The 27499-nt window shown below is 39.3% G+C and overlaps 1 protein-coding gene and 1 long non-coding RNA gene across 4 annotated transcripts in view; one reads left to right on the forward strand and one right to left on the reverse strand.

The window, feature by feature from the left end:
- The window catches only part of LOC121658030, a 10156-nt gene extending 9773 nt beyond the window's left edge, over positions 1 to 383 (reverse strand). Inside the window, exon 1 of one of the 2 annotated variants that reach the window (XR_006013826.1) lies at positions 191 to 383. This is a non-coding gene — a long non-coding RNA (uncharacterized LOC121658030). The remainder of the gene's footprint in view (positions 1 to 190) is intronic. The other variant, XR_006013827.1, reaches the window with a different exon arrangement.
- Positions 1 to 27499, forward strand: part of GREM2 (gremlin 2, DAN family BMP antagonist) — a 41641-nt gene that overhangs the window by 875 nt on the left and 13267 nt on the right. The window lies entirely within an intron of this gene.

The following is a 27499-nucleotide window of genomic DNA, read 5'->3' on the forward strand; positions in this document are numbered from 1 at the left end:
CGCACCGCGCCCCTCCGCCGCCCGCCCGCCCGGCCCCGCGCGGGGACCTCGGCGGGGCCGCCGCTCGCCTCGGGGGAGCGGCGCGTCCGAGACCCCGCCGCCCGCGGGGCGCTTGCAGGGGCACGGAGCGAAATCAGCGAGAGCGGCGCTGGGGTCTGGCTGCCTCGCTCCGAGCGCCCTGGGAAGTTACCTGGATGGCCAGGTCCCCCAGCGTTTGGAGCGTCGTGCGTCGCGTCCCCACGCTCCCGAAAAAGAAAGGCAAACCAGAAAAAAAAAAAAAAAAATAGTTCGTGCTTGAAACCTGTGCCCCTTTGTACCTTTTTTTCTTTGCTTTGGGCTAATGATGGTTTGTGATTATGAAACCCCACGAGGGATCAGCTCCAAGAGCGAATAGCATTACTTTAAGTCATGACTTGGAAATACACGTGTGTATACATACACTCATATTTTAATACCTTGAACTTGGGGATTATACAGACCGATGTCTGTCTCAGAAGGAGCTCCTGATTGACTTTCTGCTACAGTTAAGGAGATATTTGTGCTTCCACAGGTCTTGCAGAATTGGACGTACAGGTCTTATAAAAAATTGCAGTGGCATTTGGCTGAACAGCTCTTATTTTTAGCATGCGATTGTGAAAGTGGTTATATAACTTTTGGTGGATTTTTGAGGACAAAAAATTAACAGCTCATAAAAAGTTAAACCTCTTTTTTTTTTTCTTTCTTTCTGAAAGAGGAGAAATAAACGGGATGAAATCTCAGTGAGTAGAGTCAGGTGAACTTCAGCCCAACGATAGAGATTCCCTGAGAAAAAACCCCAGGTTATGAATCCCACAGCCCTCTCAACAATCAAGAAGCAGCAGGTGCAAGACCAAGCAATGTCCTCTCAGAGCCCCAATTAGGAAGTTGGTTATCAGGCTGCTTCAAGGCTATTTCTTGCTAAACCAGGGTGAAATCAGCAATCACTTCAGTCTTGTCTTCCCACCCGTGCCAATACAATACAGATGCTGTGTTTCCTTAGGGGATTAGATTGTTTCTTGAACTTCAAGAAGTACGCACAGCCTGAAATATTTGCTTATAATGCTTGTTGTATTTTAATGCAGATGCTTCACTTGCAAAACTTGGTTCTTGCTTCTCAGGCTGGTCTTTCTTCATTACTTGAAAAAATTAAAGAAGAATTATACCCTAAGATTTAAAAAAATCGCTTCAAGAAAGTAACTGAGTGGATCAGCAGTGTGCCTACGTTGAGAGCCAGGACATGAGGGTGCTGTGACAGTGTTCAGGCTCTGAGCAACCTGTCTCTCTCTCACTTCTGTTGCATGGTCCTCATGAACTTCTGTCATCACTGAAGTGAAGTCCTATGTTCTAAACATTTGTGATTACTGTGCAGCTGAAAAGAGAGGACTGGTTTGGAAAATTTCTTTTGTACGATGAGTGGGAAACCTAGCAAGTAGGATTTTGCCTTCTCACCTCTCTTGCAGCCTGCTGTTCGGGCAGAGCTCTTGTGTGTGGGGAGCAGGTGTGTCTCGTAGCAGCGAGTTTTGCTCAGTCTTCCATTGCAGTATGATAAGTAAGTGAAAGATGTGTCAATGAAAAGCATCAGTAAGACCTCTACAAGGGTGCCACAAAAATAAATGCTATTAACCCAAGATTTTGAGCTGATTCGTTCAGCTGAAATATGTTCCATTTTTTATCTTTCGAATAGACTGTGCATGACTTTCAATGGGGAATAGAACAAATGTATGAAAAGTTGAAGAATTTAAGTGTGGAGATTTTTGTTTGTTTTCATAGTATCAGGTGAGGGTAAAAATTAATACCTGAAGTACCCACTGAACTGCATCAATAAATTGGAAAATGCTTGGTTTCAGTCACCATTTGTCAATTTCTGTGAAAGTGCAAAGCTCAGAGATCCAGATCATCTTTTGTAATAAATAGTCCTGTTTGAGTTTTCTTTAATAAATTTGGTAACTGGTTTAATTCTAACACTACTAAAATCACATAATAATTCTAACCCAATAATCAGAAACTGGTAAATTCCAATTTGGAATTGGTACAGTGGTATTTACCAATTTCTGATCTTGAGTTAGAATTTTTTCAGTGAGCAGTTCCAAGTTACCGAGTAAGAATCAAGTAGTTCAAGGTACTGTGCAGATTTACTGACATCTGAAGAATATCTCCAAGAGTAGCCTTGTCCCTTCACTCACAGATGCTCTCGAGTGTGGTTGTGCATTTATAGTGTTGTGGTTCGTGTCAGGAGTGGGCTTTTGATGCACATCTTTCAGTTTTTCCACCTACTGTCCATCTCCATATACCTCATGGTGGCCCAGCTGGGATTCCTTTAAGATGAATATAAACTAAAAGATGTGCTAGAGTTGTTGCTCGGACCAGATCTAGCCTGAAGTAAAACCCTATAAGATACATACAGTGTCTTCTATGCCTAGATGTTTTGCTGTGCCTGTCAGTTCCTTTTGGGCTGTGCTGGCTGCGACAGTAGACCTGGTCCATTTGAAGCATGCTATTACTGAGGTACCACGCAGTCTGAAGCCAATACTAGCCATCTTTCCTGGGGGCATGGGCTAGTCCTTGCTTCTTGCACCATGCATGTGTTACCAAGAAACTCCTGGCTCAGCTGGAGAGCACAGCCCTGCAACCAACTGGGGCTGTCCTGCTGAGATCTCTTCAGTTCAAAATTAAGATGGATAATTTTTTTTTTTCTAGTCTGGCATGTGATAGCAGACTAGGTTTTGAGTGGGAGGTTTGGGTAGTGTAGCCTTGTGCTTGTCTACTGGGTGTAGACACAGCATTTGCATTTAGGAAAGGACAGCTGGTGCTTCTTCATGGTTGTTTGCCTGTCACTGGCCATAGCCCTTCTGCGTATAAAGGTCCATAAGGCTGTTTGTATTCCATTGTATTGCATTTGGGAGTGATGAGGAATGTTGGCTTGAAACTTTAAAACTGTTGTTTAGAAATGCTGCCCTGTGTTCCCTGGGTGCAGCATCGTGGCTGACTGCATCTCCCACAGGGCACCAGAAGTACTGCTTGGGAGGAGGTTCCACCTGTGGGGGTAGTTCCTGGATTCCAGCACATGGTGAGAATCGTGCTCTGACCCTGGAGTCTAGTTGCCTCAGGCAGGGGGGAATGTTTGAGGGGAGATGTTTAGAAACATCCACTTAAAACTTCAAGCTTGATTAAAACATGTTAAACATTTTTTCTGCAGTTTTCGCTGTAAAGGGAAAAATTTCCATTCTCTGTATTTTTGGTGATTTGGCTGGCTTCTTACAGTTTCATGTTTTTCTTTAGTTTCCTTCTTTTGGGAAAAATATTTTAAATTGAAAAATGATTCTGTTAATTATAAACAGTTATCTCTTCTATGAAAGCATTTGTTGCTTAAAAATATATTATTGGAGCAGTTAGGGATCAGATCCTTCTTTCACTTAGACACAGAAGACGGTTGTCATTGCTGCAGAAAGTAGCCTTCTTACCAACTCCTCAGTTCTACGTACATTTTCGTTGGATGGTGATGGAAATGGTAGGGTTGCATGTGTATAGCATGCTTGATACAAAGGTTCTTCTTGTCCTGAATCACTGTGACTGCTCCAAGACTGCTTTTAGATTTAGATTGCAGAAAATGTACTACTAAGCGGAACAATAGGAAGTGAAAAACAGGAGAGCGTTTCCTTCTCACATGACTTTATTTCTGTTGCTGGAAGTTGTGTACTCAAGTCTTATTTCAATGCATAGTTTCTCTGTGGGATGAAGTACAGATTTTAACATGAGACATGATGATATGTCACTTGAAACCATGGTATTTCTTGTTTTCAATCCATTAAGCCTTTCATTATCAATTTTAAGAAGATTTTTGAAGCCTGTTTCAGAAAGGGAAGCAGACCATAAAAATCTGTCTCGCTCCAGGACATTAAAGCAGCAGGCAATCCATCTTTCAATATCTGGTGTGATACAATTATGGCAACTTCACTTGTAACCTGTCTTTCTCAAAAAGTCATCTTACAGCACCTACTTTTAACATTCTTTTTTTCTTCTGTGCTTAACCATACTTATCTATGACATTCTGAATATTTCGTTCTTTGTTGCTGTCCAAATAATATTTCTAAGAGTTATAGTGGTGTATTTTAGATTAGTCATAAAAATAAGGGGGATTTACTAAGGTCAGTTTTTAATATAGACTGTGATGCCATATAGAATTAGTTATACTGTAAACGTGTGTTGTATATAAAAATATGCATCCTACTGCCTTTATTACAAGATTTTTAGGGAAAGAGAAAGGGTAAATTTATCTCTCATTCCCAACAATTTAAAAGTAATTGGTGTTTAGGAAGTGAGTATTTTAAGAAACCATAATTTGCAATGAAACTTGAGGAAATTAAAACTGTGATATATTCAAGTAGAGAAAGACTCATAAAGGTTTTGTTTCTGTCTATTTTGTGTTAAGGAAGTGGGAGAAGTAAAGTATACTGTGAAAGGAAAATGTATTATTTACCCTCCAAATTTCATTTTATTGAGTGTGGTGGGCAGTGCACAAATACAGCATCAGACTGTGGATTTAACACAATAAATCTTCAAAATTTCCTGAATTTTTAACATCTCTTAAGACTTGGAAACAACACTTGTACAGCTCATGCAGAACGCCTTGTTGACCTTGTGTTGTACAAACACTTACTGGAGTTGGAAAACTCTGTTGAGCTGGTCTAGATGTGAATTAGTTGCCCATCTCCGTTTACATGCAGTTTTGTTGTGGATTCCAGCCATGCCTCATCTATCCTATTACCCTACTTAAGTGCTGTTATGATAATGCTAAAATAGACTGATATTATACAGTAGTGCTAACAAAAAAATAAGCAGCATTGTAAAAATTGACCATTTCTGGCATGGAATAGCAGGTTTTGTCCCTGGTGCAAATCTCAGACCTAATCTCATTTCCAGTGAGGCCAAAACACTAGCTTGGCTTAGAGTTAAGCGAGATCCTGCCCATAAATCTGGCCAGTCTCCATTGAGATAACATCTGGAAAGTTGTAATTTAAAAATATGTGGGAGAGCTTGGGATAGGGGTGTAAATAGTGGGTCAGAGCTTCTATCCAAAAGGAAAACATCCAAAAGGAAGCTCTCAGATATCAGACATCCTTGCTCTAGGCATGTTTTTTGTTATGAACCATCTATCCTTTGTCTGTTCCTGTTCTGTCAACATAATTTGGAGCTCAGTGTCCTTTGTGAGGAGCGAGAGGAGGTTGACAGGCAAAGAAGATGGTAATATGTGAATATGTTGCATGACTTAATGGATGCACCCAGTAAAGTCTGCTAATGAAGAGAGAGATGGCTATTGCTTGTATTTTGATTTAAGTTGTTCTCTGGCTGACACCTTTCGGATTACTACACACAATGGATTTATACTAAACATATTTGTTGACTTTGGTCTATGTTCTTCATTAATGATGTCCATGGAAACTTTGCATGATTCTTCAGTGAGAACGGCTTTTGCTGAGATAGTCTGAAGCGTGACTACTTACAAACTGAAACAAATTCTAAGCATCTTGGATTCCATGTAGGCAGGGGAAGATTGTTCATCTGTCTCTAATACTTACATCCTTACTGAAGCTGAGCCTTCAGTAAAGTAATAGCTTAGAACTTGTGGCTTCTTAATGGTAGCTGAAGCTGAAGATTCAAAATGTCACAGAAACTGCTTATTAGGAATATTTATTGTTTTGTTCAAAAATCACAGAAGATACGTGAAAATAGCACCATTGTGTTCCATTTTTGATATATATAAAATGACCCTTTTTCTATAGAAACCCTGAAGCAAACAAGACAAATGCACACAAATGGAAATTGAGCTAGTTTATGTCACCTGAAGCTGTCTTGCTTTCAGGTTCCCAACGTCCCTTCAGTCACTTACATAAAGTTATTCAAATTTTTGGGTTTTTTTGAACTGTAAGACAAGTCTCACATTTGTCTACCGTACATTCCTCTCAAATGAAAAGAGGCTTTAAATACAAATTGTACTCTAATAGATCCCATTTTGTTTTCTTTATCTAATTTCTTTTAAAGTTGTCTGCACTTGATGTTCTTTATTCTCAAAGGAGCATTGCAAAAGTTCCTTCACAAACGACAGTCTACTATTTTCTGAATTCTAAATCCGAAATTCCGGTTGCATTTTCCTTCAATTCAGGTAGACTGCTTCCAACTAGAAAATATTTTTCTGTCGGTGTTTCAATAGCTGACTTTAAAAATATGATACATGCAAACGCTGTTTTGAGTACCTATCAGAATTTGCCAGTCTTCTCTTTATAAAAATAGCCATGTTTTTTTTCCAGTACAAAAATATAATATTTTGTGGAACTTGTTTCTTTGGAAACAAGTTTATTGTGTTATTCCAACTTGAGCCTCATTATTTTCTGGACATCTCTAAGGTTTCTTTAAAAGAAGCATATGATATTACAAGAAGAATGTTCCTCTTGTTTGCCAGAGAGCTGTACTATGTTTACTATAATAAGATTAAAGGAAATTTGAAAGTCAACGCTAGCTCAGTGGGAAACTGATAAACACACGTTGTACTTGAAGGAACACTCTGCCCAGTAGTCTTAGGAAATTTATCACTATTTATTTAGCAGCTCAGGCTCTCTCTGACAAACAGATTTGGTGTCCATTTAAAAGTACACGAGACGCTAAAAAAACTTAACAATGTGGATGTGATTTGTGGAATCTGAACTGTTACCCTGGCATAGCCATCTCGTGTGGCTTAGGATTGGGAATCTCATAGCATAGCCTCTCAAAATAAGGAGTCTGTATCTTATGGATCCTGTTGCTTTCCAAAGACTGTGGTTTGATTCCTGGCACTTCTGGTTAGGTCAGCTATTACAGCCACAGTCATAAACAGCAATTTTCAGAATTTGAGCAAGCTAGACAAGGGTGTAGCTCCTTGGAAAAGTTATTCTGGAAGAGGTAAAACCAGCAATATCTCTGGATCCATATCTGGCATTGGCAGACTTTACTCTTGAGAAGCAATGGCTGTCCAGTCTCGTATTTACTAATGTTTGTTTATTTGTGCCTTGGCCAATGTTTCAACTAGAGAGTGAATTCTGGAGAAAGAAAAGGCCACAGGGATGACTTTTCGTTCCTAAGTACGAGTTAAGAGGTCATTTTTACAAGGTCACAAATGCTGCTTACAAATCAGTAAAACAGAATGAAGTAACTGTGCTGTGCAGTGCATGCAGGGAAGCTTTTTGGAAATATTGGGAGTAGAGGAGAATGTATAATCACACAGTGATACATAAGCTACTACTGTAAATGTCTTCATCACCTCCAAAATGGCAGATCTCTTGCTAAAGTGGGCAGCTGCTTACTGTGTGCTTCTGAGCACCACAAAAGGCCAGTGGATTATTCCCACCATGTGTTGGTAATTAGTAGGAACTGCAGGATGAAGTCACTATTGGTTATAGAAGCTACTGTGGTTAGCTGTTCATGCCGTGTGTGATAATACATCTATTTGATAAATAGGTGATTAGGGAAATTAGTTAATCTCCACACTCCTCTCAACTATGAAATTTCTTAGAAACAAGCCTAAAAAGCAAGGATCACTCTTTGTGTGAAATTTATGGATTTGTATGCTACCCATTAAGTCACCCCAAAATATTCATTCCTTTTCCTGGTGATGTAAGATATGAATGTGAGCTCCTAACCTGCTTGAGATATTAAAGTCTGATGTAATTTGTTCAAGCTGTGGAGGAATAATCTCTTTTCTCCTGCATTCTTCTCCCACCACAAATGGTCTTTAAAGGTCTGTGGAATCAGTGGAGATCACCTTTTCATGCCAGCTAAGTTACCGTTTTCATTAAAGGCCATGCGTTTCCATTATAACCATGACTGTAGTACAGTCCAGCATGTTGTTGAGTCTTCGAGACTTCCAGGAACCATGTGAATTTTTTTTCTGGTTTTAGGTGATCCGTTCAGGCTGTAGAATTGCAAATGCATGGGTGCACAGCCCATAGCAGGTGTTTCCTGCCTCATGGGAGACTGCTCTGTATCTACCTCTGCTGGCAGTCCAGGCTTCAGGCCACAGCCTGGGGTTCTTCTGCAGATCTGTCCTCGGCAAGTTCACCTGCAGATTGGAGAAATGTCTATCTTGCTTTGTCATTAGGTAAACCAGAGCATTGCCTGTTTTGGCTCTTCTGCTTAGCTTTGTCCACATAGATAGACAGACTGCAATCAGAGTGCTTGCAGTTTGCCCCATTATATACAAATTGTAACTCAAGGCTACGGCACATTGCCAGTTCATCTCCCCACTTGGACGCCAGCTTCATTTACTTATATAAATAACTGGATAGCAGTCAAACATTATTGAATTAAGCTATTACTTTATCTGAATGTGTAAAATACAGAGAGTTTGAGATGCTGATGCCGTGCTTGTTGTTTGGGTTTTCTTCTTCCACACCGAAATTTAGATGTGTTTTTTAAGAACGTTGAAACTTACTAGTCATTATATTTATCATGGGTTTATATTTATTGTCACTGTTTATAAAACCACCCCAAATTAGTTGTTTTTTATGGCTAAATCAGAATCTGCATGGTTAGGTTTATATTCATTAAGAGAATCTTATTTTCTGTTATAAAAGTGAACTGCAATTTAAGATTCTTTGGTTATGAAGTGCTCCAAATTAGATTTTTTCACCAGTATATTTATTTTTCTTTTAAAACATTTGAACACTGACTTACTTTCCTGTGATTAAGGCTGATGCCCTAATTTTAGCAACACATACACTTTGAACCTTCTAGATGCATGAAAACATATATAAGTTAGTCACACAGCAGTGCTGATTGAATTTTTTGGGTGAGAGTCATGCTTCAGGGTTTTTTTTAAGTCCTGTCTGCATACTAATTGTAAACCTTTCCTAAAGCTTCTGTGATGGCCTTTTAATTTCAATTCATGACCAGTGTTTTTTAGGTGGCAGAATCTAACAATCTCTGAAGTCTGCATCATGGTTTTAGCCTTGTCTGGATACTAAGCCCCACACAGCTGCTCATGCACTTCCTTGCCTGGTGGGATTGGGAGAGAGACTTGGAGGAGTAAAAGCGAGAAAACTTGTGGGTTGAGATAAAGACAGTTTAATAGGGAAAGCAAAAGCTGAATACACAAGCAAAGCAAAACAGGCAATTAGTTCACTCCTTCCCAAATACAGGCAGGTGTTCAGCCATCCCCAGGAAAGCAGAGCTTCACCATGTGCAGTGGTGACTTGGCAAGACAAATGCCATCGCTCCAAACAGCTCTCCTACCAGCTTTATATGCTGAGCATGTCACCATATGGTCTTAAATATCCCTTGTGTGAGGTGGGGTCACCTGTCACGGTTGTGTCCCCTCACTTCTTGTTCATCCCCAGCCTTCTTTCTAGCTGGGTCAGGTCAGAAGCAGAAAAGGCCTTGATGCTGTGAAGCTGCTATTTGGCAATAGCTAAGATTTCCCTGTGTTATCAACACTGTCCTATCCAAAACAGCCCTATACCAGCTACTGTCAGGAAAATGATTAACTCTCCCTGCCAAAAGCATCACAAAGTGCTAGTGGTCCAGAGAGTATCCGTGTTTTGTTCTTCTGCTTACAGCTCTGCCCATGTGATATCCCTTCAGCCTACCGTAAGTCTACATTTATAGACTGGAAGGATCATCCTGCCCTTGGCTCTGCTTCTGGCTGTTAGGCTGTGTCTTAATTCTGTTCCAGCCTTTCTTTGTGTCCTCTGGCATGTCTGAAATGGTATATAATCGATACATATGGGAAACTGGCTCAGAAACTGTGCTGTAAATATTGACATAAGTGTTGAAAACACTGTATATCCTCTGACTGATGAGGCTTGTAGGTGCAGACTCCGTGCATGATGTCTTAAAAACCCTTTTAGTACTGAGTGGCCTTAGTGGTCTAGGTAGACAGGCTTAGTTGCTAAGTGTGGAAAATCTTTGGATAGGATTGCTGTTTAAGAGACAACCCGGAGACCAGAATTCCCAAATCTTCTGAAATGATGTGGGCTAATGTGAGTAGTGAGACCCAGGAACAGTTTGCTCAGAGAAGCTGTGTGTGTCCTATCACTGCAAATGTTGAAGACCAGGTTGGATGGGGTTTTGAGCAGCCTGGTCTAGTGGAATATGTCCTTGCCCATGGCAGGGGGATTGGACTGTCAGGTCTTTAAATTTCCCTTTTAACTCAGACCATTCTGTGATTGTATAATGCTGTCATTATTTGAACAGTACCTTATGGTTCACTTTATGAGCTATAAAAACTCTTATTGTCATTGAGCACTTTAAAAAAAAGTATGAAAGGCTGAAGTGTTTCTCTTATTAACTGCTTATTGCAGTGTGATGCGTGTGCATGTAAGCAAATATGAATAGTATCTAAAAGAGGTAGTTACAACCTTTTGTGTAGATACAAAAAAATTAGATGTTTCGTTTTTCTGTAAGGCCTATAAGGATGTGAATTCTAATGCAGATTTACACACACTGGATTAAAGTCCTTACACAGAGAAGGAGAACCATCTATTACTTCAAGACAATGCAAATATACTTTTATACTTACAAAACCTAATGCTTTTAACCATGCCTTCTATACAGTGAGAATTTCACCCCAGTGTGTATTGCTGTGCTATCTTCATTATTTAATGTTTCTAACCTGGGACATCCAAAATTTTAATTTATGGTTTGCACAAGGCCATCGATACCTATAAAAAAAGTTTTACTGTAGTAAAAGAAAGAGGCAACAATTGTTAATTGTGCTTGCACTTTTCTCTTTTGAAGCAGCATATCTAAATCCAAGTACTATAAAGTAGGGAAGAGAGGATTTGCTTCTGATGAATTGGATTATTCCATGCATAGATTGTTCTTGGACATTTTAGTTAGACTTTTTGCTATGTGTGATGGTAGTTGTGAGTCAACATAATATTTAAATGGAAACTTTCAAAACAGCTTTGTACCTACTTAGTTTTTATGGCAAAACTTGTATAATTTAATTCTGAAATTATTCAATCACCTTTTCCTGAGTTGCATATATTACAAAGGTCAGAATTGATTTAAAATTTGAGTTAAAACTAGCTTAGGTGCTTTGAGACACATAGGAGTTAGCCTATCAGAGATATGTCCGCTAAAGGGTTGACATTAACACTTCTGAACTTCATTCTTAAGAGTCACCTTATTTATAGCAAGATAATTGCACTTTCAGCTCTACTTGCACAGAGTGGCAAAAGCATTCTTTAGCTAGCCTAAGTAATCTAAAATATATCTTATCTGGGAAACCTCAAAGTATCTATTTATTCAAGAAGTTAGGAAAATTTAAGGGATGTATACTTACAGCCTGGATTTCAGAATACACAACTGCTGCTTGCACATTTTAAGAGGACTGTTAATTTCTTTTAATTAAATAGAATGTTTTAAACATCATAAGCTAAATTTTGACAAAGTTTATAGGAGAGATATCATGCCATGCTAGAAATTTATATAAGAACTTGAAAAGTACATTCAAGAAGAAAATCATAACAGATTAATGCTTTTATGTAACTGGAAAAAAAAGAAAAATGCAAATAGTGACAGAAATGAAAAGTGAGTTGAACTTTTCAGTGGTCTGAAGTTAAATTCCAGACTGTTTATGGCTTCACAGTGTGTGTGGGTTCAAGAAGTGTTTCGGGCTTTTTAAAGCAGCTTTAGGATTTTTTTTATTATTCATTGTAAACTATTTTGCTCATACATTCACTTTTTTAAAAGTATTTTTACATGGAAATTTAACCTGATTCCTAAGAAATACAAGATGCATCTTCAAGTAAGATATCTGGCTGTAAACTAACAATCTTTTAGGGTGTAATCTTTTCCTAGGAGTGTATATATACAGCTTGCTGTTTTTAAGGCTTTTCATGAGAAGTCAAGTGGGATTTATTCCTTCATAGACTTCCTTGGTTAGCTTATGTGAGGGAATTTCATGTCTAACCACTAGTAGATTTTATGTTGTGTAGCCTTTATAGGTATTTGTTGCATGCTAACTCTTGACAGATAAAATTACTTATTCACTATTGACTTATCTTTGAAGGATGATTTACTTTGTCACTATCGAGTCATCTCCATGCTATGTTGAGACAGCAGTCTCTCTCCAGATCATCTTGTGGCAGGCAGCTATTGCCCTGATGCAGAGTTGTAGTTAGATGTGTGCAGAAGGAATGTGCCGGAGAAAAGGGAGAAAGACAAATGCTGGTTGAATCTGCGCTGAGGACAGCAGTCGCTGGTGTCTGCAAGGAGAAAGGTTTCACATTTGTAGATTTTGCTTGCTGCTGTTCACAGGGCAGCTCTGCAGGGCATAGTAGGGGTGTGGGGAGGTGAAGGCTAAGTATTTAGCCATTTCTTCTGTCCCTCTTTTTGCTCAAAGGATTGCATTATTTTGCCACACTAAAAAGACCAGGAGTCCAGAATCACTGTGACATTGCTCCTCTGTCTCGGTCACCTTCTCATATCAGCTTACCCTTTACTTAAAATATGCCTGTTAGCCCAACCTTACATATATATATGACTCGCAGTAAAACCTTGATTCATGCATAAGTTAATGAAAGGAGCATTTTTCTTTTTTTCTGGAAATTTCAGCACAATCTCTGAGTAACTTCAGAAGAACTTAAGAAGAATCTAAATGTATCTGGCCCCTGTGGCACTGATTAGTTATGTGGTAAAAGTAGCCTTTGCCTTCTTTCCTCCCACCTATTTTCACTATGCAGAAGACTGGCCTGTTAAGAAGGTCAAAGGAATTCTACAAATAACAATGCCTAGAGTGCTAGTTTGTGAACACGAAGCCCCAAACTATCTGTTGGGCAACTTCCCTTAAACCTTTGTCTTAGAGTGCTTAAGTTTTCCTCTGCCTAACATTACAAAGGCTAAGAATTTTTCATGATCCTTGCTCAGTATGTGGAGCTGTGAAGATAGATTAGCCTGACAGTCTGAATTTAATAAATCTTGCAGAGAAGCAGGAGTCTAATAGCTAAGGTAAACTGCTTTGTGATCACCTGCCTCGGTGGCTTCCAAATGAAATAAAGTGCTCTGTAGACTGAGCTGCAAAGTATTATGAAGTCCAAGTTGTGGTTTTTCAAAGCACCTGTTTTGAATGTGAAACTGAGCAAACAAAATAATTCAGTAGAGACATCACTCTCAGTCCTAAGGACTGTTGAAGAACACAAAAATTAGATGTCCAGTATCAGGAATTCCAGAGGTAGGGTAGACACCAGCACTCTTTGTGCTGCCAATAGGGCGTTGGGGGATTAGGCTTAGTGCACATAAATCAGTGTGCCAAAGAGGGAAATTATTAAACTTCAGATAATGCTGAAGAAATGAGAGTTTGCAGAGCCCTGCATCTCATGAGTGGAGGCTTCTGCAGAAGTGTTCAGAAAAAAAAGGTGGAAGAAAGGTTATGCTGCAAGATGCTGCTTGATGCTCCCATTTTTGGATGTATCTATTGAGATTTTCACTCTGTAAGGAAAAAGGTGCAACTGCAGGCTGGGGAGACTATCACTATGAGAGTTGAATGCATAGGTTAAATTACACTCTGGAACTAAAGCTGATAAGATCCTTGGAGCTGTAAGAAGATGTAATTAGATCCACAGTACAGCTAGACACATTTTACCCCCTCCCCTCTACTGTCAAGCCCTCACATAGGGACTGGCCCCTGGTGCCAGTAGCCAGAATGTCACAGTTCGGAGCTGGTGCACCTTTCAGGGTCTGTGGGATTTCCTAGATGCTTTTAAGGATCACTGAACATGACTTTACTTCAAGATGAGGAAGTCCTCTATAACAACCAATTTTACAAGTCCAAAGTTCAGCTGGGAGCTGTGCACACAGAGGAATACAGATACTGAATTCTTCACTGATACTGTATTAGCCTTGCATGAGAAGAGATTAGGATCAGCCTTTCTTTGCTGAAATGGTTTGCCTGGTACCGCCAACTGGCAGTAACTAGGTCCTTCCAGCCAGGAAACTACCAAACAAGACATTTGTGCTATGAAGCCAACAAGTAATGCAAACATTGTGGGAAAGTTACCATTAGCTTCAGAAAAACAGTTATGTGTCACCATTGCTGAAACTGAACCTCATGACTTCAGATGATCTGATACCTCTGCTTTCTTCAGCTGGTTTGGTATCTCTCACAACCAGGGGTGTAAATCAATGGAGTATGGGCTGATTCCTGTTATATTTATATATTTATTGCTTTAGAATTGCATGGCACTTGTGCCACAAAATACTCCTCGTTTCTTTACATTTTCTCCCTGCAAAATTTGTATTGCAGCTCTTTCTCCTTCTTCACTTACTTCTATATTTTACCCACAATGCTCTTCCATTAAGTTCTTACCAGATCCCTATACCTAAGGACATGGAAAGAAAGAACATTAGGAGATAATTATCTGTTGTGTGTTGGTACTAAATTATTGTGGGCTCAAACGTCTTAGAAAGGCATTTAGTGGGAGACTGAACCATTCTCAGATGTCGTAAGTGAGCCTGCCAGGCAGCTTCACTGACTTGCATAAGCAAGAAAAATCAGAAAGCAGAAAGTTTGGGTTACCTCTGGCTTGCAGAATTTCGCTGGACTGGATGTCTTTAAAAAGAGGGAACTTGCCCAGTCTTACAGGTGCTTTGGGGGGATACCTTTTTAGCCATGTGTTATGGAACCTTTTAAAATACTAGTGTTCTTGTAAAGCCAAGGGCAGTTCTACCCTAGATTAAAACTAACTAGGCTAGATTTATTTGGTGTGTCACACTAGGCAAGAAACATTAATCTTCGGAATTTTCTTTTCCCTTGTCCATTTTTTTCCTCTTTATAGCTAGATGAAAAATAATTAATTAAAATTATAGTACCATTTTAAATATGAAAAATACCTAAAGAAGTAGCATGGTATTAAGTGCAAATGAAAAATAATTTGTATTGGAATTGCAAGATATTCTAAGAACGTAAATGTTGTCAATCTGTTGTTTTAAATTACTTCCTGGTAAACATTTTTTGGTGTCATTTTTATTCTTTCTTTTTCCATCCATCAGCTGTCAAAATAACTTATCTGTAAGCATTTGCTGGCTACTTAAAACTGATAAAGTATTTTTAATGGCAGTACATTTTTGTGCTGCCTGAAATGTGTCAAATATCAACAAGTCTACCTGAAGACAGATCACTGCCTGGCCTAAATGACTGTATATTTTAAATCTCAAGGATTTTGTACTGATATTTCCACAGAGTAAAATTATTGTCTGTATTGAACTAAAATATTAGTTTTTCTATTCGCTTTGATGAAGTCAGTATTTGTAAGATAAAGCCTCTAAAATATTTTTAAATACATATTTTCAGAGAATCTACCCATCTGCCATATTTTCTTTTCCTGAGCTTATGGAACACAGTGGGCAGGTGGGGAAATTTTTGTTGTTAGGAAGCATTGCAGTATTGCCTAGTGCATGAAGCATTGCTGGTTCTTCTCATCCTCTGCTGTACTGATCTGTTAAAGGATTCTGTCTTGTATTTCACTTCCCATTTGTTTCAATCCTGCAGTAATTCCATGGCAATGAGTGATGTACTTTTTATTAGACTGTGAACATGTGTATATCCACTTGATCATTACTTTCCATTGGGTTACAAGAGAGTGTAAATGTAGCATTGGTTTAAAAAATGCACCTCCACAACTGGCTTCTCTCAGAAATAGCAGTATATTGATTACTAAATAACAATAAATAATAAGAACATAATATTAAAGAAATAACTAATGTTGGTGTTGTAGGTTGCTCTTAGGTGAATGACTTTCCTGGCTTTTAGGAAACCATGCACTGCAATGTCACCCCACCTGTTTAAAGTAATCAGAAATATTAGACTGTATCTAGGTAAGGAAGCAGTTCCTCGTAGGAAAATGTTGAGGAGATGCCTTTCCTTTCTGTATTAATTTTAGGGAACTAGCAACACTTAAGTAAATCGAATTTCAAAACTTGTATCGGTTTTGGAAGGATAAAAAAGGGAGATGGGAAACTTGAATTCTATTCCAGTGTGTGTTCAGTTTCTGTTTGAGGGCAATTTCATTATCTTATTTGTTGTGCTCTGTGGGAAAGGGAGTGTTGGACAGTGGGTACAGCTTCACAGAGCACTGCTGTGCTTGTAGGACAAATACCACAGCTTTATGATAACAGCTGTTGACAAACTATTCCACACCTGTTAATTACAGGTATTACAAATAGAGAGGAATTTGGGTGTTTGCTGTCATGAGGACATTAACAGATGTTTTCTTCTGTGCTAACCTCTGCAGTTGGCCTCAGATCTTTGAGGATGTGGTTTTTTGTAGGCCTGGTTGTCATCCTGAGACCTCTGGGTGAGAAGCCACTCAGCTGTCCCATTCAGTTGCTGACTATGGAATTTGGCAGCTCCATCAGCTGGTGCCGCAGCAGCAGTGCCGTTGCAAACCTTCTAGTTCAATGCATCTGTTGCTAGCTCTGAAAGGACTGTGGGGAAGAAGTGTGCATGGCACCATATTTCCATCTTCCCATCTACCCACTCTGGCTAATTAAGCAGTTTTGACTCCTCTGTCTTGAAATCGGTCTTCAAAGAATGTTGAAAACTGTGCCTAAATTAGCCTTATGTGGAAAATGGTGTCTGTGTGTTTTATGCATATTTAAATATGTTTTAGGAAACCTGATTTATTTTCTAATGCTTTATAAATTACATTCATCTTCTTCAAAAAAATAAACAAGGCAATGTTTCCTCTAAATAACTGAAATTTTGGAAAAGCCCAGACATTCTTCAAAATTTTGAGTCTTGACCTCTTTTGCTGACAGAGGAGCATTGCACAGAAGTTACGTATTCTGCCTGCAGCAAAAGAAGTCAAACTGAGTCTTTAATTCTGAAACCATCTGATAATATCTGTGTTATAAACCTGGTAGGTTCACATTTAGCAGATTGCAGTGTGTTAAACATCAGGCTGGCTTTGAGTAGTGATAGGTGACCCCATAGCAAAAAGAATGATGATTTATTTCTGTGATAGCTAGCACAAAAACCTAAAAGCCTAGGAAGATGAGAGCAGAGATGACAAAACTAGTCAAAAAAACCCCCAAACCTATTAAAAAGATGGTTCTTTGGTGGATAATGATTGCTTTATATAATATATATACATATATATATGTCTATTTACTTAAAAGGGAATTAAAGGAACTTTGAGAAGTCATCTGGTTCTTCTCCTGCTTGTTAGGATCCATTTCATCTAACATAATTCATGGCAGATGTGATTTTTTTTTCCTTTTGTGTCACTTTTTCCTTAATAATTCTGATGATGAGTCTACAAACTTCGGCAAATCAATTCCAATGCCTCACTATCTGTATCATGGTGCTTGCTAATTGGAATATTGTCTGAAGTCTTATTTACTAACATTACTGTATTTGAATCCATGAAGAGTAAAAATGTATCATTTCACTCTTTGCTATTGCCTTTTGTGCATTTAAAGGCTATTAACATCACTCCTCTGGACTTTGCTTCTTCATATTAAAGGTCACTGATTCCTGCAATCTGGCCACATTGAGTTGGTTTCTGTGTATGTAAATGTTCTTACCTTTCTTCCTTGTCTCCCCTCGAGAAGACTGCATGGCTTTCCTGAAGCATGGTGCCCAGAACTAGTTCATAAGCTACTACTTTCCATTATGTATTTATGCACCCATGTTTTCAGGGCCAAAAGTAGACTCTTGATTTGTCCTTAACATCCTTAAGTGAAGTGTGGTGGTCATAGATCTGAGATTAACATGTAAATTGCATTAGCTTCTGCTTTTGAATTTTTGTCTAAATTTCCAGGTGCAGAGGAGTCTCTTGTCTACTGTGGAACATGTTGGGACTGATGTGTTACTGTGATGACCATTGTGAGAGACAGCAGTGCACACTGAAACAGTATAAAACTGGGGGAGTCTGTGTAAGCTGAAAAAGCTGTCAGTGAAGTACAGAGCCTACAGCTTTCTTTAAGAAGAATAAATATTACTTTGCAATTGATTAAAAATGAGAGCTGTACATCTTAGATGGCAGGCACCTTTCCCTGTTTAAATGCCAGCTGATCCAAACTTCAAACTTATTCAACTGCCATACAATTTCTATCTCCTAATTTCAGTTACGAGCGGGTAGAGGGTGTGTTCCCTGGTGCTTATGACTTGCTGGTGTGCAGGGTACGTTGTCACACTTTTCTTCTAGGGTCTGGTAACTTTAACGGGGTTTTGGGCCTGAATGCAGGAAGCCAATTAAGTGTTTGCTTAAGTTCTACAGCGTTAGTTTAAAGCTGCCCTGTCTTAATCAGAGTCCTAATTACTAAAATGTTCCCATTCCTGCATGAGAGCTTAGTCCTATCTGTTGACTATTAATTGTATTACATTTATTCTTGCATAAAAGCAGCTGTAGTTAAATGGAAAGCCTTAGCCCACATGGTTCTCAGAATCACCCAGTCTTTTGGAGAATGAAGGTGCCTTTGATCAGTAACAAGGGAGAAGCTTAATGAACAGATTCTGTGCATAAGGCCTGTTCCCTTTGGCTGGTCACTGTGGTCTGTACCCTTTGGCTGGGTGGCAGATGTACAAGCTGGTGCTCCTTGGCATTGAAGCTGTCACCTGAGAAACAGTATGGGACCAAATGAACAGACTGTTTCAGCCTTCTGCTGAATGAATGCTCCTGAATGTTTACCTTGTGTTTTTCTTATTCAGGTATTAGCAGCATCACTCCATTTCTTACTGTGTCATGTGAATGCACAACTTATGCTTTTGCCTGAGGAGGGCAAAAATCCATGTGAATTCAACAGCAGAACAAGTGACCAACTCTTTTTACAGCTCTAGTGCTCTGTTCTGAAAGGGAGGTTGGACAAATATTTGCATTCAAAATGTATTATAACTTCTGAGAGATTTTTTTTCAAGCTACAAGCCCGCAAATTGGTTATTTTTCATAAGTATTCTGGCATGTCTGTTACCTGGAAAGAGAATGGAAAAGTGTTTCTTCCAACTTCTTTTTGCAAACCACACTACTTGTTTGTTTGTTTGTCCTTAATTCAGTTTTGTTTAACTTTGCATTGCACTAATTGCATGGGTACATCGCATCTTCACACAAAGATAGAGCTACCTTGCCACCATCTTCCAGGCTAGATTCTGGATCAGGTATGGAGAATCCAGCAAGTATAAATTTTAGGACGGGGAGGGTGATAATGGAGACAGAGAAGCAGAAGGCATCAGTGTTTCATATATTATGTAGATCATTTCTTTGCAGTGAAACCAGTGGTTGTGTTTAATCACTTAAAACCCTGATGTCTTGGTGGTAGAAACCTTTGCACTTAAAAGGCAAGACACTCCAAAGTCAAGACAGTAGGATGGAGAAGTTAGAGTACATTTTCATGCTTTTTTCCCTTGTTTAATATTTAGTTTTGCACTATAGTTGCAGAGCACATTTTCAAGATAAGATAAAAGATCCTCTTTTTAAGTACCCCATATCCATTGAGGACTTGAGATAAACGCTGCATACCTCTTTTGGAAATCTAGTCATAAGTCAGAGCTGTAGTGTTTAAGACACTTGCCATAGTCAAGTTCTTGAGTCTTCATAGCAGAATGAGGTTCTGATGGAGAGCTGGCTGCCCTAGCACATATGCCTGTTCAGATATGCCACATCTCTCACCTGGCTTCCAGTGGCCACTGTAGAGGAGTATGCATCTCTCACAGGGTCTATCTTGGATGTGTTGGCCTAAACAAACATCTTTGTGGTGCTCTCGGTCATCTGAAATGGTACTACTCATCACATTCTATTCTATTATTATTATTATTATTATTATTATTATTATTATTATTCCTTCTCACTGCTGTGGTACAAACTGTACTACTGACATCAAGCCATTTAGATATAAGGACCATGCATCTCTTACAGGAAGCCAAAGCATGCAGTTTCATCTGTCAACGCCGCCTTTATCAGCCACACCCTCCCAGTTACATTAGCCTCCTCCGCCCTGAAACAGGTAAGTTGGGTGACAGCTTTCCCAGGCCCCAGTCTGGAAGGAGTATCAGGGTGTGGTGAGGCCACTGGTTGGAGGCAGCATGCCTGTAGGCTGGCACTGGGAAGGTAGAGCAGCCCAGCACTGGCACAGGAGTCCAGCAGCACCACTGATCCTGCCGGCAAAACAGAAAAAACCAACCCTTTTTGGCTGGATCAGCAAACTTGTCTTGCTGACTGTGTGGCTGCACACATGCCTGTGTCCTGTGAGGGGGAAGGCGAGATCAGGAGCAGAGTGACAGTGGCTCACAGTCTAAAGGACTCAAACTGGGTCCTCAATCCTGGACTGGGTGACAGCATAAGATGATTTAAGCTTTATCTCAGAAGGGCCTGGTTTGCAATCAGAAATATATCCAGCTGACATTAATTGCTGTTTTGGTTATTTCCCAAGGTCAGATGCAGGATTTTCTATGTGCCATTATTCCTGAAAAGGGAGTTGTCCTGTCCTAAAATGACTACATATAATGGGAATATGTGTTTGAACCAGTATGCTGCAGTATTCTAATTGGAATGTGAAATTGAGGGAAAAAGGCATAGGTTTTAATTGGTTTTGTCTGTGGTTAGTTTCATTTGGACTCAAAAATCTAGAATAATTGACCTTCTTAATTTGTAAGGGAAGATGATATAATTCAAGGAGCTTAAATCAAGACTTCACCCTCCATACCTCAAAACCTAATGACATCAAAACAATGTTGGATATGGTACTGTAGTTCCCTTCAGGTCCAGGAATTTTGTGTTTATTCTCTACGTAATAACCCAGCTTTAACTGTAAAATATGGGAAATGCCTATTTGTGCTTTCCATTTTCTCACTAACCTTTTCTGCAATTTTTAGAGTTTGTTGGATTTTTTTTACAACGGGAGGGGAATGTGTGTCAAAATACCTCCAGTGTGTACTGAAACCATGAGCTTACATTCGTAAACAGGGAAGATGTTGTTGAAAGGCTTGTTACAAGAAAGGTAAGTAGCGTCCCCCACTGGCTGGATTTTTGGATGACTAGTAGCAAGCAGTTTATGCTGCTCATCTTCCACTCAGTGGTGACTGTATGTGAAACACACATGACAAAGCAGGGCTGTTGGGGAGCTGCTGAGAGGTTCCCAAACTTCATCTGCCTTCTGTGTGAATGGCAGAAGACATCATCACCACCTACCCAGCTGTACATCCGGGCATCCTACAGGAGCACTAGCATATGGACACATAAGCAATGTCACAGTCTAAAATGAAACTGGAGGCTTTGTAGGTGTGGGAACAGGTGTTTTCTGGATTTCTCACATTGATTCAAGTGATACGTATGTCTCCGTCACCTATTTCTAACGTGTCTCTAAATCTCTTGTTTCTCTTAGATGCTTTGCCATGGATTTGGCAAGCAGCTTTGAACAAATAATATTTTGGTTTTTATGGAGGGTGGAGAATAGTTATAGAGAGGACCTTGTTAAAACTATAGTAGCTAGAGGAGCTCTTTATGTCTTCTGTACAGTTATGCTGTAAATCCACTCAATAGCTTGCATTCTTAAGTCTGTTTCAATTAATTCAAAATCACCTCTCTTCCTTTTCTGTTCAAGTCTGCAGTGCCATTGCACATTCTGCTTAAACCATACAGTTTAATGATTTACTTCTCAGTCCTTTTATACTTTTTTCTTTTAGGTAAACTTAAGAGTCCTCCCCTTCATGGTTATAATAAAGATGTAGATACAGAAGTGTGCACTTGCTTTCATGTAGCTTTTTGTGTCATTTATGTTGTAAAACAAAGTGTTTGATTTTGAGGGTGGGAAACAAGGAAAAAAAACCCACAAATGTCCCTGTGTTTTTAATAAGCAGAGTTTTGCCAACTAGCAATTAGTACTCTCCAGTTTTTGTGCTAATTAAGAGCTTCTTAGGATCCTCTAAGAAGAAGGGGTTTTGGCAAATTAACAGATTTTCAGACAGGTGAGCTGCTTTTAGCTTGACCTTTGCTAGGTGCATTTTTTATTGTGTTTTCCTAATTACTGTTCTGTTGCTCTGACATTCACCATGTTCTTACACTGCCCAAATCACTGATCTGGTATGTATGAAGCTTCTCTGTAATTTTGTGCTGGAGAAAAATTATGGAAGCTGAAATAATAACTAAAAGCAAAAGCTGTTGTTCTGAAATTAAGTAAGGGAAGAGAGGAAGCATAGTCTTGCTTTCCTAAGCCAAATTCTTTACTGAGCCTCCTTTCAAAATACAAGCGTAGAAAGTCCCATGGGGCTGTGGTTATCACTGACCCATTGAGGACCATCATACTACAGCAATTGTGGTAAGTTCAGTTGAAACTTTTTTTTGTCTCTTCACACAGTGGGAATAAAAGTTTTCAGAAGTATTGATCAAAACTTTTTTTCAAAAATGCTTTTTCAAAGGAAGAGATACAGACATTTTCGGACTGAAAGCACCTGAAGGCCCTAGTTCGAATTGAAATGCATTTTAGGACTTTCCCGTTACTGAGACAAAAACATGTTTCATCTTAACTCTCTGAAATGGCTTCTTGGCTTTTGAGGATTTATTAATTTCACATTGAAAGTATCTTAAAACCAGTTTTTGCTCACTTCACCTCCTTTTTGAAAAGAAAAATAAGGGAAAATTCAGAATCTAATAATTTAGCTGATTTTAAGTGGAGACAGAGGCCAATGTTAATATTTCCTCCAGTATCGAGATGAGGCTTTCAATATGTCTATTTCTCAGTGTCAAAATATATTTTCCCTCATTCCTTATTTTAGATTCCTGTCCTCCTAATTCCATATTACACATATCTTCTTTAAAAAGTCTCGTGTTTAGCCAAGACATAGGAAAAAAAAATTAGAAGAGTCTAGTTCATGCGTACGTAATGGTTTTTGTACTTTTGGTCTAAATCATTCATAAATGAATATATGAGCTGTGTGTGTGATCACTCATTAGGAACCAGAACAAACCTATGGATCAGAGCATTTTCTTTGGGATGATCCTTATGTGGCTATAATCAGCTACAGTGAGACTTAGGTAGTGGCACAGATGGCATTTGGTTGCTGAGCCGTTACAAGTACTTTGATCTGTTTGAACAAAACCTTCATCTGATCAAACTCCCTTGCTGCTTCAGTACGATATACATGATTGCTTGAACCAGCACTAAGTGGTTAGGATTAGTAAAATGGTCTAAACTGTAATGCTTATGTTCTCTGACTACTTTGTAATAAGAGAAAAGAAACCAAAGCAAACCGTGAACAGGCAATCTTCCTGATCACTTGTTCCCCCTCTTCCCAATCAGTTTTGCATTTACTGGTCACATGTTAGCCAGGATCTTCCATTGTAGTCATGTCAGAAGGGAAGCTCTTTACCACTTCACTTGGACCATTCATTCCTCTGAATCCAATTAAGCACTGGCATGCAGTGGGGTCTTGTATCTTTGTCCTTCTGTGTAGTAACATGAGGTCACCCAAGATTACCAGAAGTGTCATCTCTCTTCTCTAGATCCAAGGAGGAGCTGCCTGAGGTAGATCTGGGGAAGAGTCCTTGAATAGACTTGGAAGAGAAATGGAGTTTGCAATCTCACACTGAAATTTATAGCAAGATGTTGGCTCTTTCCAAGATACTTTCCTGACCTTTCTGAGATTAGCTTTCTGAAAGAGCCAAAGAGAAGAATCTTTAGATTTCCTTTTACTTACTGCCTACTTCTACCAAGCTTGAAAGCGTCAGTAATGGAAAAACACTCAAACCTTAACTTCGGTGACACAGTTTGAATGGCTTGTGGCCAAACACTGTAAAAAAAACAAGGTCAGAATAAGTTAATAAAGAGCCTCCAGGTGCAGTTTATCTTCTGCTTGTGTTTGAGTAAAGAAGGTCCCCAGTTACTAAGGGCCAAAAAAATAACCCCTCAGCCAGGAAGTCATCAAGTTGGAATCCTTCCACTCTGATGCTGCAAAATTATAAATGCAGCTGAGGTTACAAGGATAGAAGTGGTCCTGAAACTGTCTACAGAAGGGGAGCTCTGGCACTTTTCTGTGGATGTGCAAGCAGAAGGGGTTGGTGATTGCCCCTGCCAGCTTTCTCCTTTCCTCTTTTGTCATAGGGGAAGATCTTCCCTGCCATTATTAAAAAGTGCTTGAACTCATTCCACCCCACAGGGCACCTGTATGATGGCTGATTTCTTGTCACTTTTCTTGCTGGGTTTTAAAACTGGATCTGCCCAGATGACTCAGAAGGCTGAACTTTCAAATCCAGCTCTGTTCATCTGTTTATCATGCATCGCTCCATTTCCCAAGTTCTGTGTTTGACTGACAGTTCTGAGACTTCATCCAGCTTCTAAATTTCAGTCATTGTCAAAACTGGTGAGTGTACGTCTTGCCTTCCAAATAGTGAGGATTTACTTCATTAACTCCATTACTAGTTTTGCCTCTGGTTTTCTAGTCCAGTGGCACACTACTGTTCTGTGTAGGGAGTCTGAAGAAATCAGCTTGTGTGTGTTTTTAATTACATGTTTGTTCAGCCCTCTGAGGATGTCAGGAGCTGTGAACAGCAAATGCCAAGTGATTGCCAGGAAGAAAGCTGCTGACTGCAGTCCATCATAGACAGAACCTTTCTGTGTATCTGCCACTGCCTTGCCATGCACATACCAACGATATCTGATTTTGATTATAGTCTCTCTTCTGATGATAGTGCTGTCTCGGGTTCTCCTGGACACAAAGTCTTGGTCAAGTGAAAACATAAGCAATGGTGTAGTCAAGGACAAAGTCAGTCAGTCTCCCCCAGATTCCAGTCTATTGACTTTTCTTTCTTCCTCATTTGGAGTGAACTCAGAGGCTAACGATCTCCCTTTAAATGAGCATAACTTGCTGTATTATGTTAGTCTAGACAAAGGAAATCAAATTAATTAGCAGAAAGACTGCAAATGTGCTGTGGAGGAGGACCTGTCATTAGAGTACCTCATCCAGGCTCCTGTGGCTTGCTGTGTATTCAGAATAATAGCTCTGGTCTTTCTCTCAGCAGAAGAGAAATAGAGTAATACTAGGCTTCAATTAGAGACAGAACTATAATTCAGTCATGGGCAAGGAGAGGGGGAGGTGAGTAGGAAGACGGCTGCTCTGCAAAGCCTAAGTCATAAAACATAAAGTCCTGGTTTACACATGGCAACAGATCCTTTTATGATTGAATTACAGCCTTCATATTCAATAGTGGGTCAAGTCTGTAAACCAGAATACAGACAGAGCAAATATTTACATTCTGTGTGTAATGACAGAGGGAGAATCACTGATCTGAGCATGAATCAAAGCCACAAGAACATAGATGTGGGACAGCCACGTGTTACCAGCAGTGTGAAGTGGGAGGGATGGAGTAAATTTCCAGTATTTGGATGTTAAATTTCCTACATATCATCCTGCAGCATTTTAACTGAAAATTTGTCTTTTATTTACTTTTAGTTGTGACACACACTGCCAGTTAACAGTGCAAAAATGGCAGTTTGCCCATTCATTCTGTGTGCTGTAGGTTTCCTGATATTTCTAGAAAGTTATTTTGAAGTGTATAGGTATTTAGCATGTTATGTTGATAGTGTATATATAATTAAAATTTTATTTGTATTTCTGACTTCATAGCATCTCAGAAGTTCTTTACTTTTGACAGCTGTTGAGCTGCTATGATTTATTTTGGTCCATTTGACAGCTGACAGTCAAAAGGGTTACTGTCAGTTTGGAAATATCAATAGACATGTAGCGAAATAAAATTTCTTTTTTTTGTATTAGAAAACAACTTAAAAACAAGGGTCAAAATATTTCCAAACTGAAGAGTTTGCATCAAGGCATCAACTGATGCATGGACTAGGGTAGCCAAGAAGCCATGTAACTCTGAAGGTTTTGAACTCCAAATGTTATCTGTGTTTATAGGCTTGCAAAAACACAGGAAAAACCTCATCAGAGCACATGGTTGCTGCACTTTTCAGCTCTTTTGCATTTGAATTGCATTTCAGTTAAATTCATCAAGTTTTTCTTGTAGACACCCTGAGTGAACAGGGTTCCTTTCAAAGCAAAGCCCACAGCTGAGTTAAACATTTGAAACAAAACTAATTAAACAGGGATTGTGATGGGCCATTGGTTAACCCACAAAAAGTTACTGCAAAAGTAAGCAGAAGGCTGGTGCTCTTAGGGAAAGAAGAAAACATCTGGTAATTCTCCAAGTAAGTTTTTGAACAAAAGGGGTTACAAAATAGTACAGGATCAACCCAAGGATAATACCATGCATGGCGTGGCTTCCATCAACACAGAGTGCAAACAAGCTTTACGCTGTTGGGCCAGCTTACACCCTGGCTGAGAGAATGTATTAAAAACTTTGAGGTGACCCACTGCTGTTTCAAGGTATCTTGTGTTACATGTGAACACTAGAGCTCATGAACTCTGATTTTCTGTGGGTGTGTTCAGTGTGCCAGTCCACCACAGTAGCCCCCGAACATCCTCGTGTTCTAAATTGTGATACCATTGACTTGTTCCCCCCCATCCCCTTCCCTGAAATATTTTTCATGCCTCCCTGTGTACCCTAGGACAAAACACACTTAGTATAATGCAGTAGAAGTTTCAAACCTGCCATGCTGTCCAACTCATTTGAAATTTGGCAGAGGAAAAAAATTCATTGTGAGGAAGTGTCAGATGTGTTGCTTATAAACTGTAGGAAAGGCAAGATAGGATGAGAGGATTCCCTAGATTTAGCCTCACTGAGGAGAAAAAGGGCTTTTCTGTGAAACTAATAATTCTGGTAAGGCACTTAGTTATGTGTTTGCGTGGCATAGACCTGGTTGCAGCTAACAGGCTGAATGGGGTCAATATTTGTTTTATTTGCTTGTTAGCATAGATCTTCTGCACTCTGTCCCCAGAACTGCTGCAAGTTATAGTCAGGAGGACTGATGCTTTGTCAGGCAAATTGGAGCAGAGATGAATGTGAATGAAAAACGCTCGAAGCAATAAATCTATGCCATTTTTAAGACAACTGTATGAAAATACAGCTGGAATGGTTCCTGTAAGTGACATGTTGGAAAGTAGTGATATATATAGCTGAAATTTTGTTTGTATGGGAATTTGCATACTACCTGATAGAAAGATTAGCCTGTGGGATATTGTGATAAGAGCAATCCTTATTTGAACCATCTGTGTTTCAACTCTATAAATAAGATAATGGCTTACAGAAATTCATAATATAAAGACTAGACCATCAGTAACATTTTAGATTTTTCAAACAGGAACATGACCACTTCAGAGTCACAGTGTCGTACCTGAGGATAGCATCTTGATAGAGAGCCTCAGAGGATAAAACTATCAGAATCTACCAGAAAATCTGGAAAACTTAAATGTTACTTCTCTGCTGGTTAATCTAGTGTTTATTATATACAAGATTACATGCCACCTGTTGATTTTTAGAAGTACTTGCATTTTTCTCATCATTAAGAGAAGCAAGCACTTCTTTTGAGCACTTTTATGGTGCTTTAGAGAGCTCAGTTTTCTCCT

This window comes from Corvus kubaryi, unplaced genomic scaffold (genome assembly GCF_017639235.1).
Source record: "Corvus kubaryi isolate FWS band 111438036 unplaced genomic scaffold, C.kubaryi_AGA036_p1.0 split1-73, whole genome shotgun sequence".
Lineage (NCBI taxonomy): Eukaryota > Metazoa > Chordata > Aves > Passeriformes > Corvidae > Corvus > Corvus kubaryi.